A 15,648-nucleotide genomic window follows, 5' to 3' on the forward strand; every position below is an offset into this window, starting at 1 on the left:
GGGGGGCCTCGTTGTGAGAGGAGGGTCACGGGAGGTGTTCTGAGCCGGGCAGGGAGGCGGGGCCAGAACATCATGGACCAGGCGTCTATTTTTAAACCCAAGCAGGGCCTCTTTCTTGGCATCTCCAGGAGCCAGGAGTTCATTCGTTTGTGAGCAGCCTCAGAGGCCCCAAGCCCCCTCGGGCCCCTCGCTCCCCCTCGGCCTCTTGACTGTTGCTATTTAAAAGCATCTAAGTCCCAGCCAGAGAAAGGGGTGATTGGGGGGCCTAGGAGATGAAAGGGGCCAACCCCCCCCCCATGCGCCTGCCCTCGCCGGGGGCAACAAAACACTCCTTGTGGCCCTGCCAATTACAGGCACTGAGGGGGGTGTGGGCTAGACAGGAGACGTGATGGCCCCCCTCCCTGGGGTGAGCTGGGGTCACTGCTGCCCGCCTACAGGGCCCTGGGCCACCAGGGTCAGCCTGGGAAAGTGGCCCTAGGCTGAAGCCCCCAAAGCCCCTACCACCGGAGAAGGGGCAGAGCTCGCCCAGCTTTGCTTGGGGACCATCCACCACGAGCCCGCCAGCCCGGCCATCGAGGGACGAGCCTAGCGGAGGTGGTCCCCTGGGGCGGGCCCCCGCGGCTGGTGACTCTAACGACAGCAGAGCGAGCCTGCCGCCACAAAGGGCCCTTTCTGAGCCCGCCGAGAGCATGTCCGCGGCCGCCCAGCAGCAGGCCTGAGGACTGCAGGTGGCACGAGACGTCACCACCTGTCCCCCCGCCAGACCGTCCTGCAGCCTTGGCTGGCCTGGGTGCCAGCACCTGCACCCCACTCTCCCGGGGCAGGAAAAGAGGCCCCAATGTGACTCACACAAAGAGCTCCCCAACCTGCCGTGGCTGCCCCCTGGGGTCCCCAGTACCCCAGCTGCTCCGGTCTCTGCTCCCTCCCGGATCCGCAGAGAGGTGCCAGCCAGGTCACTGTGAACTGAGGTCCCGCTGTCTCTCTGAAACACTCTGTGACTCTCTGTCTTTGTCTTTCTCTCTGTATCTCTCTGTCTGTCTGCACTTCTCTGTCTCCCTGTCTCTCTCTGTCTGTCTGTGTCTGTCTCTCTGCCTCTGGGGCATCGGTTCCCACTGTGGTTCCTGGCATCAGTGCCATCAGTATCATCCGAGAACCTCTTAGAGGCGCTGATTCTCGGCCTGCAGACCTGCCGCCGTGGGGAGTAAAGGTGGCAGCCCCCCACAATTCCTAGGGGCACCCCGCCCCACCCCCGGCCCCGGGCCCCAGCAAGTCTCTGAGCTTCTCGGTCTTGTCTTCATCTGAGAAGTGGGGGCTGGGGCTGGAGCCTCCCTCCCAGCCCTGAGCACTTGGCCCCTGTCCCCCAGAGCTGGCCCCTGACCCCTAGGCCTCCGCCGGCCCACCCTGGAGGCGTGCCTACGCTTCCAGCCCCCCGTCTGCTCAGCAGGACATTGTCACCCCTGTCCTCTACCGACTCCACTGCCATGGAGGCCCCATCAGTGTCCTCCCAGGCCACCCTCCTCCTACTGGTCAGGGGACCACTGGGGACACTTGCCCAACCCCCTCCTTCTGGAAGCTGCTTTTCTTCTTGGCCTGACCAGCCCCTTGCCTCGCTCTCCTGCTGTGTCTCCCCAGCGCCCGCCCCCACGGCGTTGGCTGTTCATCACCTCCCCTCTTGCCACCGTCCCCAGTGGGGTGACCAGGTGGCCTTTCTTTTTTTTTTTGCGATACGCGGGCCTCTCACTGTTGTGGCCTCTCCCGCTGCGGAGCACAGGCTCCGGACGCGCAGGCTCAGCGGCCATGGCTCACGAGCCCAGCTGCTCCGCGGCACGTGGGATCTTCCCGGACCGGGGCACGAACCCGCGTCCCCTGCATCGGCAGGCGGACTCTCAACCACTGCGCCACCGGGGAAGCCCTGCCAGGTGGCCTTTCAAAACTGCCCCCTCACGACTCCACAGTGCTCCCTGACACTCAGTGTTGTCTCCAACACAGCCGGCCTTCCCCCCCGGTAATCCCAAAGCATACAGGGTGGGCCATTTCCCACCTCCGAGCCCTTGCTCAAGCTGACCCCTCACCTGAGGACCCCTTCAGGTGTGGGGTGAGCAGAGCAGGGGCATCAGAACTTGGCATGGCCTGAGATCCCTCAAGGCTCCCCAGCTCCAGTTGCCACCGTAGGGAACCTGCCCCACCTCCCAAACTCACACTAGGTGACGCTGGCTCTATCTCAGACCGGCTGCATGACCCAGACAACTCCCTTCCTGTCTTCGAGCCTCAGTTTCTCCACCTGTAAAATGGGCCCCCATACCAACCTTCCTCCTAGTTTGCAAGGGCGAAGTGAGAGGAGGCTCGTGAGCTGCTCAGGCGCCTGGCAGGAGGTCTTTCCCTCACTCACCTCCTGGGACCCTCCCATCATCTGTGAGGGTCTCGGCCAAGTAGGAGGACATCACCAGGAGCGAAGCCCTTCTAGAAGCTCACATCTCAGCCCCAGAAGCATGAGCCTGTGTCTGCGGATCTCTGGTTTCCCGGGGTTCTTTTCCTTCCTGGAATATTGATGCATTTGGGGTGGCTGTCCTTCATCCCTGCCTGGCAGACATGACACTGACCCCGGTGGGACAGCCTGGCAGCCCCTGAGCATGGTGCTTCCCCAAGCAGACCCTGCTGGGCTCCCAGTGAAGCACAGGGTCACAGTGGCATGGGGCCTAGGGTGGCAAATGGGGGCACGAGAGGCTGTGCACAGTGAAGCTGGTTCTGGGGTGAAACAGCCTTCTCTTTCTCAACAAAGAGGGCATCTGGACAGACGTGTGGCCATGAGCAGGAAATCAGCCAATCCACAACCAAACTCAGGGAGAAGAAAGCCCTGAAATCGTGCAAGAATTCAGACCAGAGGCCGGAGGACACTCTGGCAGCTCGGCCACCCAGGCTGCGTGGCGGGACCAGACGTGGCCACGCTGGGCCCGGCGCGCTGCTGGTGCCCTGCCCTCCCGCTTGGCCTGGCTGACTGGGGCTAGGACAGGGCCAGTGACCTTCAGGATCCAGTCCAGCTGGTGCTCGTGTTCAGCGCACATGAAATCGCAGGGTCGGCCCATTTTACAGATGGGGAAACAGAGGTGGAGGGAGTGGAGTCCCGTGCAGAGCAAGGATTCCATCCCAGAGCCTGGCCGCCCCGCCCACCTCCCTGCAGTGCCTGGAGGACAGACAGGCGCTGGATCCACTGACAGAACTGTCCATGGACTGGGGCCAGAGGGCGGACTTGAGGCAAGCCTCTGCCCCGTCCAGGGCCTTCTTACCACCCCCTTCCAGCCATGACCGTGGCCAGCCCATCAGCCAGGGAGAGTGAGAACGATTCACCCGTGGGTGGGTAGACTGAGGCCCTGCCCGAGCTTGGTCACCTGCCCTCCTGGAATCTGGGCTGGTAGACCCATCAGGGGTGTGACCCACGCCCCTTGGTCTGGGGCAAGATTCAGGCCAGAGAGGATGAGCGTTTGACCAAAGAGTTCCAGAGGGTCAGTGGCAGCAGCTACAAGACCCGGGTTCCTGGATCTGGGCTTCCCACTGTCTGAAGAGACCAGGTTAAGCCCCACCCCTGGGGCCACTGATCTCTGTGGTCTCAGGGGTTCCCGTGGCATCTGTGCAGCAAACAGGTCACGACTCAGGGGCACCGAGAGGAGAGTGGGGGGGTCTGTGTTCTTCACCTGCCCTGGCGGGCGACCACCCGCACTGGGCTCTGTCTGGCTCTGCCTGGCTCTGCAGGGGAGGGGGCGTTTGACCAGCTCATCTCCGGATAGTCCCCACCCCACCCCTGAGAGGGGCCTGACTCAGCCCTGGGTCTCCTCATCTGGAAGGTGAGAAGCCACACACGTCTCTGGGGTCAGTCCGATTCTCAGCTGCTGAGTGATATCCACCCCCTACTTCCCTCCTCCATGGCTGGAAAATCTGCCTTGCCGGGCTTTGGAGCTCAGGGCCCCAGATCCCCAAGGCGGGGTCCCAGCCTCCTGGCTGGCTGGCTCTGGAGCACTCGGTGAGTCTCTCCATCCAGGGAGTCACCTCCCACCTCCCCAGGGCTTTCGAGGCCCCTGATTACAGCCTTCATACACCCCTTCACCCCAGATTCCATTCTGAGCTCCTCGGCGCCAAAAGGCCCTGCCCCCTGGGGCCTCCACCCTCCATACAGCTTAAGATCCACTCACCAGATGGATAACGGGGCCACACAGGCCTGGTGGTCCTGCCTCTGGGTCTGGCCCCTGCCCTCCTTTCAGCCCTCAGGGAGAGGATGGGACGGGGGCCCCAGGGCCTTGGCTGGGACGTTAATTATGACAGCAGCTTTTTTTTAAAAACATCTTTATTGGAGTATAATTGCTTTACAATGGTGTGTTAGTTTCTGCTTTACAACACAGTGAATCAGTTATACATATACATATGTTCCCATATCTCTTCCCTCTTGCGTCTCCCTCCCTCCCACCCTCCCTATCCCACCCCTCTAGGTGGACACAAAGCACCGAGCTGATCTCCCTGTGCTATGCGGCTGCTTCCCACTAGCTAGCTATTTTACATTTGATAGTGTATGTATGTCCATACCACTCTCTCACTTTGTCCCAGCTTACCTTACCCCTCCCCATATCCTCAAGTCCATTCTCTAGTAGGTCTGTGTTTTACTCCCATCCTACCCCTAGGCTCTTCAGGACATTTTTTTATCTTAGATTCCATATATATGTGTTAGCATACGGTATTTGTTTTTCTCCTTCTGACTTACTTCACTCTGTATGACAGACTCCAGGTCCATCCACCTCACTACAAATAACTCAGTTTCATTTCTTTTGATGGCTGAGTAGTATTCCATTGTATATATGTGCCACATCTTCTTTATCCATTCATCTGTTGATGGACACTTAGGTTGCTTCCATGCCCTGGCTATTGTAAATAGAGCTGCAATGAACATTGTGGTACGTGACTCTTTTTGAATTATAAACTCAAAATGGGTTAAAGACCTAAATGTAAGGCCAAACACTATCAAACTCTTAGAGGAAAACATAGGCAGAACACTCTATGACATAAATCACAGCAAGATTCTTTTTGACCCACCTCCTAGAGAAATGGAAATAAAAACAAAAATAAACAAATGGGACCTAATGATACTTAAAAGCTTTTGCACAGCAAAGGATACCATAAACAAGACGAAAAGACAACCCTCAGAATGGGAGAAAATAGTTGCAAATGAAGCAACTGCCAAAGGATTAATCTCCAAAATTTATAAGCAGCTCATGCAGCTCAATAACAAAAAAACAAACAACCCAATCCAAAAATGGGCGGAAGACAGCAAGCTTTTACAGAGCGTCTCCTCTTTCCGCACGGGGCCCTCGCAGGCACCCCCCTCCAGCGCTGCTCCTGTAGGTCTTCTTCTGCAGGAGACCGGGGCACGGGGCCCAGGGGCCTGCCGGGGACCCAGCAGACACCCAGGGGAGCCAGGCCACAGCCTGGCCGCTGGCCCTCCCCAGGCTGCCCTGCCGCCCCTGGGGGAGGTGGAGGGACACGGGCGACGGACTCTGCTGGGGGTGGGGCAGGAGGGCGCGGCTGCGCGGCTGCTCTCAAGCTGTGATGCGCGGGAGGCGGACGGTGACGTCATCCCCGGAACCAGCGGGAAGATGACGAGCTCCACGTGCCCGCACGCAGCCCCGTGGGGCCGTGAGCAAAGGGACCACTCCGCGGGGCTGTGCAGGAGCTGCCGCGCGAACGGGAGCGGAGGGGGCTGCAGAGGTGAGGGACACCGGGTAGGCAGGGCACGGCAGGGCTGAAGACACCCGGGCTTGGGCGGGCCCGGGTCTCAGGGAGCCGCACCGCACGGCTCAGAAACGGGCCGCGTATCCAAAGTCCCGCGGAGAGCATTCGCCTGGCCTTGACATCGGTGAGGGGTCCCCCAACGTCCCCCGGCGGCCCTGGCTCAACTTCTCGGGGGGAACTCAGAGCTCACAGCCCCTCCTTCCCCTTCCCCTACATTCCACATCACTCTGTCCAGAGGAGGTGGTCCCGAATGACCCACGCAGGCCACCCTGGCCACCGGGACTCCAGGGAGAGTCACTGGACAGCAGGACGGAGCCATCCGGAGCGCTGGGCCTGAAGCCCAGCACCCTGTCGGGGAGGGCGGAGGCTGGGCTTCCAGAGCTGGAGCGAGCAGCCCCACCTGAGGTCACTTACAGCACCTGGCCGTGGCCCAAGGCACCCACCGGCCGCTTGCTAGTGCGTCTGGACCACAGGGGAGACACAGCACCTGCTTACAGCCCAAGGCCCATCTGGGTGCCTAGAACCCTCCAGAACACATTACTCAGTCAGGACTCGGTATTCCCTATGCCGCAGCTGAGGCTGCCCCGCCAGCCCCAGGCCCCAGCCAGCTGCCGGCCCTGCCCAGGGCCCAGCTCAAGTCCTGTTCCCTTCTGGAGCCACTCTGATCTCCCCAGGGCCCCTGAAATCCTCATCGTGTAGGAAAGGGCTCGGGGCCCAGAGTCAGGGAAAGCAGGGTCCAGGCCGTGGCTGTGCCTCCTTCCAGGGCCTTGTCCAGCCAGTGTCTGTTTTTCCGTACGTGAAATGGGCTGCGTCGATTCCAGGGCTGTTGGCGGGTGATGGAGGGAATACAGGCGGCATCCGTAGCGCACAGCCACCAGCCTCATGGGAGGCAGGTACCTGCACTCAGCTTTTTCTTCTGAGCCCGTCTGTCTCTACGGGTCCTCGGCAGCCACCGCAGGCCAGTGCTCAAATGCCCTTAAAGTAAATCCAGACTCACTCCCTAACATCTCTACACCCATTTACATTTCATGGGAAATTGAATCTGTGTGTTTCGGATTCATTCGCAGCTAATTGGAGAATGAATGGTTGTTCAAGGGGTGGCCTGGTCGCAACACTCCAAGGTCTCAAATGCTCCGAGGTGGAGACTCATCTCCCTGCAGGGACACCCCCATCCCCAGGCTGGTGGGAAGCTCCCCCCGGGGACCGAGAGGCTGCACGGAAGCCACAGACCCCAAAGGGGTCAGACTTGTGGTCCACTTGGAGCCTCGTGTCCCAAGTCAGGGCCACCGTCTCTCACAGCAGCCATTCTCCATCCCTGGAGGGGGCTGGCGAGGTGCGGCCTCTCACAGGTAAAGCAGATGGCATCCAGGGGTGGGGGCACATCCAGGGGGCAAAAGCTGGGCCAGGGGAGTGTCCCTGGGGTGAGCTGGCCTGTGTCCCTGTATCAGTCTGCTCAGGCTGCCGTATCACTGGAGGCTTAAACAACCGAAAATTACTCTCTCACAGTTCTGGAGGCCAGGAGTTCAAGATCAAGGTGTCGGCAGGGGTGTTGCCTTCTGAGGGCTGGGAGAAGGGAGCATCTGTTCCAGGCCTGTCCCCCAGCTTCTGGTGCTTTGCCGGCAGTCTTTGGTGCACTTCGGCTTGGAGACGCCTCACCTCGATCTCTGCCTTTACCTCTGTGTGGCGTTCTCCCTGCGTACACCTGTCTGTGTGTCCAAGTTTCCCCTTCTTATAAGGACGTCAGTCCTGTTAGATTAGGGCCTGCCTTCCTTACATGAACTTGACTACCTGCTTCTGTAAAAACCTTGTCTCCAAATAAAGTCATGTTCTGAGGTACTAGGGGTTAGGACTCCAGCGTATAATTTTTCAGAGGGGGCACAATTCAGCCCACAATGCTCCCCAACGGATGGGGTGACCCAGGGTCTGGGTCTGGCTCTGGGATGGTGCAGCCCAGGTGGTGCCTGGGGCAGCCCAGTGCCCACAGGTGTGTGAAGAGGAGGGTGCGGTGAGCTCGTGGTGGCCGGGACAGCAGGGGCAGAGGCAGGGCAAGGCTGTGAGCCAGGGACGGCCCTGAAATTAGGGTCCTTCAGAGGAGCCAGGTGAGGGTCTATGAACACGGCGAGGGCCTGAGTCGGGGGCGGCGTGCTGTGTGGTCAGCCCAGGTTGTGGGTCGGGATCGCCAGGGGTGGAGTCCAGCTCCGCACTCAGTGCCCCTGAGATCCCAGGTTTCTTAAGAGCTTAGTTTGCCAATCAGAGAAGTAGGGTGGTAAACACTGCTTACGGTGCAGGCCAAGTCCCTGGGGCCCCAGGAATAAGCCTGGGTGGCAGGGCATGTCTGGGGCCTTCAGCACAATCTCGGGCCCTGGACAGCCCTTTAGGTCACCCGGTCAGACACGGGGCTGCAAACAGGGAAACTCACCCCACATGCACGGAGGATGTTGCAGGGTGTATCAGGAAAGGGGGCGGGGGCAAGGGGAGATTTCAAAACAATAAACTTCTTAAGTGTCTCTTATTTTCTTTATGCATGTTTCCTAGTTTCCCCCGCATGACTGCTTAGCTCCATCCTGTTTTTTTTTTGTTTTGTTTTGTTTTGTTTTTTTTGCGGTATGCGGGCCTCTCACTGTTGTGGCCTCTCCCGTTGCGGAGCACAGGCTCCGGACGCACAGGCTCAGCGGCCATAGCTCACGGGCCCAGCTGCTCCGCGGCACGTGGGATCTTCCCGGACCAGGGCACGAACCCGTGTCTCCTGCATCGGCAGGCGGACCCTCAACCACTGCGCCACCAGGGAAGCCCTCCATCCTGTTTTAATGATGGAGAGTTACTGTTGGGTTCGGCTTGCCAGGACCCTGCCCCCAAGCCCCCAGTCACAGCCGCTTAAGTGCACGGCTGGACTAAAGTGGGAGGAGATACGGCTTCAGAGGAGCCGAGGCTGCAAGAGGGCTCTCCTCCTAAAGCCGCGGGCCGACGGGGAGGGGTGAGGCCCGTGCGTAGCCAGCCCCGCCCGCCCTGCCAGGCCCAGGGCTGGGCACGTCTTGCAGCCCCAAAGCCGTGGTCTGCTGGCCACAGAAGCCGGGGGCTGCCAGACCAGGCCGGCTTGGGCTGTAAACACTTCCTATCGGCGGGAGTGGAAGGAGGCTCCTGTCCCTTGAGTCCCCGTCAATTCTGTTTCCAAGTGGTCGTTGAGGAATCTGGCCGCAGACGTGGGGATGCTCCCAGCCTGGCAGGACATGCCGTCCAAGCCGGCTGCGCACATAGGCCCCGCTGTGCTGTTGGGTAACGCTGCCTTGGTTATTTCCAGTATTTTGCAAGAAACAATGTTTCTGTGATGGTTTACCACACTGGCAATTTGCTCGTGGTCTTCGACGGGTGCCAAACAAGTCTCGGAAGCCTGTGCCAAAAGCACGTGTGGGGTGCCAGGCCTGGCCTCCCACCTTCAGGGCTGAGCCTGCGAGCACGACTTGGTGTCCACACTGCCTCTGGGGCATCACTCGAGGGTCGGAGCCACGTGCCGCCAGGCCAGGCCCTCACTCTATCCCGCAGCCCAGGCCTCACTAGGGGCCCTCGTCCCGAGGAGCTGGGCTAGCTTTGCAGAGGCCGCCTCAGTGGTGGAGGGACCCTGCCCTCGGGGCTCCCTGACACCTCCCTGCTGGATGAGGAGGACCCATGGGCTCCCGGGCAAATCGTCACCTTCCCACCACCAGCCTGTCCCTCCTCCCGGTCCCTCTTCTTACAAGTAGCTTCAGAGAGCACTTGAGGCTTGAGCCAGGAGCCCCAAGTTCCCTCCCCTCATGCTTCCGACCCCCGCAGTCCTAACCATCTCAATATCCCATGGACCCATCAGCTTCTCTCCAGCCCCTGGACCAAACCAGCTCCATCCCCGCCTGACGGGGCAGGAGACTCTGCCTGGTCTCCCTGCTGCCCCTCACCCCCCAAATACCCCCAGTGGCATCCAGGGTGGATTCCTGAGCGGGGAAATCAGAGCATGTCACAGCCCGCACTCCCAGCTGCCACTCCAGCCCCCCACTTGCCTCTCCAGCCCCAGCTGCCATGAGCAAGATTCCCGTGTCCTGAAATGCCCCCCAGCTGTATTTCCGTGAATTCGTTTCTCATTGCTACTGCAATTAATGACTAACTTAGCATCTTACGTAACACAAATTTATTATCTAACACTTCTGGAGGTCAGGGACTCAAAATGGTTCTCACTGGGTTAAAAATCAAAGTGGTGGCGGGGCTGAGTTCCTTCTGGAGGCTCCGAGGTAGAATTAGGTTTTTTGCCTTTTCCAGCTTCTAGAGACCGCCTGCAGTCCTTGGCTCACGGTCCCCCCTCCATCTTCAAAGCCAGGTGCACGACATCTTCCTATCTCTCTCTCTCTTTTACCTCTGCTTCCACTGTCTCCTCTCCTTCCCCCTTTGCCATCTTTGACCCTCCTGCTTGCTCTGAGAGGGACATCTGTGTTTACATTGGGCCCATGCAGATAATCTGGGCTCATCTCCCCAACTCAAGGTCCTTAACTGAATCACATCTGCAAAAGTTACATCTTCACAGGTCCTGGGGATTAGGACTTGGACATCTTTGGGGGTAATTATTTGGTCAACTACACCTTGGTTCCTGGATCCCAGTTGTGTTCTGATCACAGCTTCTGACCCTCTACCCCAGCAACCCTGGGGCTAGACTGGGTGGGGACCCTTAATGACCCCATTACTCACCCAGGTCTCTCTCACCCTCTCAGTGGGCTGGAAAGCTATATCCCCAAAGGTGAGCTTAGACTCAAGAGCCTAAGGACCTAAGTTCAAACCCCAGCTGGCCACTTAGCATCTCTGTGACCTGGGCAAGTTGCTCAAACTCTCTGGCCTCAGTTTCCTCATCAGTAAAGAGGGGCTAACAGTAACACCCACCCATTGGAGATGAGGTCAGGATTTCATGAGGCCATATTCATAAATGCTTAAAATATTAGCATTATGTCCACCAGGTTCATCCATGTTGTTCCAAATGGCAGGACTTCCTTCTTTTTTTATGGCTGAATAATATTCCATTGTACACATAAAACACAGTCTCTTTACCCATTCCTCCACTGATGGACACCTAGGTTGTTTCCATATCTTGGCTATTGTCACTGATGCTGTAATGAACGTGGGATACAGATATCTTTTCAGTTATGCTTTTATTTTCTTTGGATAAATACCCACAAGTGGAATTGCTGGATCATGTGGCCATTCCACTTTTAATTTTTGAGGAACACCCATACTGTTTTCCATAGTGGCTGCACCAATTTACATTCTCACCAACGGTGCACATGGGTTCCCTTTTTTTCACATTCTCTCCGACACTTGTTATTTCTTGTCTTTTTGATCATAGCCATTCTAACAGGTGAAACATGTTATCTCATGGTGGTTTTGATTTGCATTTCCCTGATGATTAGTGATGTTGAACATCTATCTTTTCATGTGCCTGTTGGCCATCTGTTTGTCTTCTTTGGAAAAATGTCTATTCAGGTCCTCTGCCCATTTTTTGATCAGGTTATTTGTATTTTGGCTATTGAGTTGTATGAGCTCATTGTATATTTCGGATATTAACCCATTATCAGATATATGGTTTGCAAAGTTTCTCTCCCATTCAGTAGGTGGCCTTTTCATTTTGTTGATGGTTTCCTTTGCTGTGCAGAGGCTTTTTAGTTTGAGATAGTCCCGCTTGTTTATTTTTGTTTTTATTGCCTGTACTTTTGGTGTCATATCCAAGAAATCACTGTCAAGACCTGTGTCAAGGAGCTTTTCCCCAATGCTTTCTTCTCAGACTTTGGTTTCAGGTTCTACATTTAAATCTTCACTCCATTTTGAATTAATTTTTGTGAATGGTGTAAAAGTCCAGTTTCACTCTTTTGCATGTGGATATCCAGTTTTCCCAACACCATTTATTGAAGAGTCTATCCTTTCCCCATTGTGTGTTTTTTGTGTCCTTATCAAAGATTAGTTGACTGTGTAGGCATGAGTTTATTTCTGAGCCTCTATTCTGTTCCATTGGTCAATGTGCCTTGTTTTATGCCAGTACCATACTGTTTTGATTACTATAGCTTTGTAATATAGTTTGAAATCAGGACATGTGATGCCTCCAGCTTTGTCCTTCTTTCTCAAGATTGCTTTGGCTGTTTAGGGTTTTTTATGATTCCATATAAATATTAGGGTAGTTTTTTCTATTTCTGTGAAAAATGCCATTGGAATTTAACAATATTAATTCTTCTAATCCAACATTATGGGATAGCTTTCCATCTATTTTTGTCCTCTTTAATTTCAAAGAAAGAATTTTTAAGGGGTCAGAGAAACAAAACTCATCTCATACAAGGGAACTTCCATAAAGCTATCAATGGATTTCCCAGCAGAAGCCTTGCAGGCCAGGAAAGAATGAAATGAGGTATTCAAAGTGCTGGGGAAAAAAAAAAAAACAAAGCCTGCCCACCAAGAATACTTTACCCATCAAAGTTTACCTTCAGAAATGAAGGAGAGATAAAGACTTCCCCAGACAAAAGCTGAGGGAGTTCATCCCCACTAAACCTGCCTTGTAAGAAATACTAAAGGGAGGTCTTCAAGCTGAAATGAAAGGACACCAATTAGTTACATGAAAACATATGAAAGTATAAAACTCACTGGTACAGGTAAGTATGTTGTCAAATTCAGAACACTCTAATAATATTATGCTGGTATATAAATCACTTAACTCTAGTATAAGGGTTAAAAGACGAAGGTATTAAAAATGACTATATTTACAATAACTTGTTAATGGATATACGGTACAAAAATTTTAAATCGTGACATCAAAAACACAAAATGTGGGGGATGAATCAAAGGTTAGACCTTTTGTATGCAATCAAAGTTAAGTTGTTACCTGCTTAAAATAGACTGTTGTAACTATAAGATGTATTATGTAAGCCTTATGGTAATCACAAAGGAAAAAACCTATAGTAGATGCACAAAAGATAAAGTGAAAGTAATCAAAGAATATGCTATGGAATATCATCAAATCACAAAAGAAGAGAGAGGAAAGAAAAAAAAAGAGAGGAATAAAGGAACAAAGGAACTACAAAAGAGTCATAAAAAATGATAACAATAGTTAGGTCTTACTTATCAGTAATTACTTTAAATGTTAGTAGGTTAAATTTTACTCTCAAAAAACATAGAGTGGCTTTATAGGCAAAAAACCAAGACTCAATTATATGCTACCTACAGGATTCACCTCAGCTTTAAGGACACAGGTAGGCTGAAAGTGAAGGGATGGGAAAAGCTATTCCATGCAAAGGGAAACCAAAAGAGAGCAGGAATAGCTATGCTTACATCAGACAAAATAGATATTAAATCAAAAACTGTAACAAGAGACAAAGAAGGTCACTATATAATGATAAAGAGGTGAAATCATCAAAAGCATATAACAATGATAAATATATGTGCACCTAACATTGTAGTACCTAAATATGAAGCAAATATTAGCACACCTGAAGGCAAAAATAGACAGCAATGCAAAAGTAGTAGAGAACTTCAATATTCCACTTTCAACAATAGATAGATCATCCAGATGGAAAATCAATAAGGAAATATTAGACTTGAGCTACACTTTAGAAAATGGATCTAACAAACATATAGGAAAATTCCATACAACATTCTTCTCAAAGCACACACAGAACTTCTCCAGGATAGATCATATGTTAGGCCACTAAACAAGTCTTAACAAGGTTAAGAAGATTGAAATTATATCGAGTATTTTTTCTGACCACAATGGTACGTAGCTAGAAATCAATAACAGGAAGAAAATTGTAAAATTCACAAATATGTGTAAATTAAACAACACATTCCTGAACAATCAATGAGTCAAAGAAGGAATACAAAGGTAAAATTTTAAAATGTTGAGAAAAATGAAAATGGAAACACAATATACCAAAACTTATAACATGCAACAAAAGCAGTTCAAAGAGGGGAAGTTTATAGAAACAAACATCTACATTGAGGAAAAAATATGCATGTCAAATAAACAACCTAATTTTATACCTCAAGGAACTAGAAAAAGTGGAGAAACTAAGTCCAAAGTTAGCTGAAGGAAGGAAATAATATAGACCAGAGCAGAAATAAATGAAATAGAAGAAAAACAATGGAAAAATCAACAAAGTGAAGCACTGGTTTTTTAAAGATAATAAAATTAGCAAACCTTTAGCTAGACCAAGATAAAAAGAGAGGAGACTCAAATAAATAAATCAGAAATGAAAGAGGAGACATCACAATTGATACCAGAAAAATACAAAGGAACATAAGAGACTCATATGGAGTCTATACATGTCATCTATTTATAGATAGTATGATATTATATAAGGAAAACACTAAAGACTCCATTTAAAAAAACTGTTGGAAATAATAAATGAATTCAGTAAAGGTTCAGAATACAAAATCAATATACAAAAATCTGTTGCATTTCTATACACTAATAAAAATTATCAGAAAGAAAAATTAAGATACGAATCCCATTTACAATTGCATCAAAAAGAATAAAATACTCAGGAATAAATTTAACTGAGGAGGTGAAATATCTGTATATTGAAAACTATAAGACAATTGAAAGAAATTGAAGAAGACACAAATAAATGGAAAGATATCCCATGGTGCTGAGTTGGAAGAATTAATATTGTTAAATGTCCATACTACCCCAAGCCATCTATAGACTCAATGCAATCCATATCAAAATATCAATGAAATTTTTCACAGAAATAGAACAAACAGTCCTCATATTTGTATGGAACCACTAAATAGCCAAGACAAAGCTGGAGGCATCACACTTCCTGATTTCAAACTGTACTACAAAGATATAGGAATCAAAACAGTATGGTACTGGCATAAAACTGGACACAATGAAAAAGAGACTGTCTTTTCTCCATTGTATTTTCTTGCCTCCTTTGTTGTGGATTCACTGACCATAAGTGCATGGATTTATTTCTGGGCTCTCTATTCTATTCCATTGATCTATGTGTCCAACAAACTACATAGGTTTTGGATCATAGTGTTTTTGTTTTCATTTATCACTAGGTGATTTTTGATTTCCTCTTTGAGTTCTTCAGTGATCCATTTGTTGTTTAGCAGCATATTGTTTAGTACCCATATAGCTGTGCTTTTTTTTTTTGCAGTTTTTTTTTTCTTATAGTTGATTTCTAGTCTCAAAATGTTGTGGTCAGAAAAGATGATTGATATGATTTTTTCTTAAATTTAACAAGGCTTGTTTTGTGGCCTAGCATGTGATCTGTCCTGGACAATGTTCAATGTGTACTTGAAAAGAATGTGTATTCTGCTGCTTTCAGATACACTGTCATCAAAAAGAACACAAATAACAAATGCTGGCACAGATGTGGAGAAAAGGGAACACTCATACACTGTTGGTGGGAATGTAAATTGGTGCAGCCACTATGGAAAACAGTACGGAGGTTTCTCAAAAAACTGAAAATAAAATTACCACATAACCCAGCAATCCCACCCCTGAGTATACATCTAAAAAAAAAAGCTCACTAATTCAAAAAGATATATGCACCCCAATGTTCATAACAGCATTATTTACAATTGCCAAGATACGTAAACAACCTGTGTCCATCAACAGATGAATGCATAAAGAAGATGTGGTAGATAGATAGATAGACACCACATACACACACACACACACACACACACACACACACACACACAAACACGCAATAGAAAACTGCTCAGCCATAAAAGAGAACAAAATTTTGCCATTTGCAGCAACATGGATAGACTTGGAGGGCATTATACTAAGTGAAATAAGTCAGACAAAGAAAGACAAATAATGTATGATATCACCTATATGTGGAATCTAAAAAATACAACAAACTAACG

Source organism: Kogia breviceps, chromosome 3 (assembly GCF_026419965.1).
Source record: "Kogia breviceps isolate mKogBre1 chromosome 3, mKogBre1 haplotype 1, whole genome shotgun sequence".
NCBI lineage: Eukaryota > Metazoa > Chordata > Mammalia > Artiodactyla > Physeteridae > Kogia > Kogia breviceps.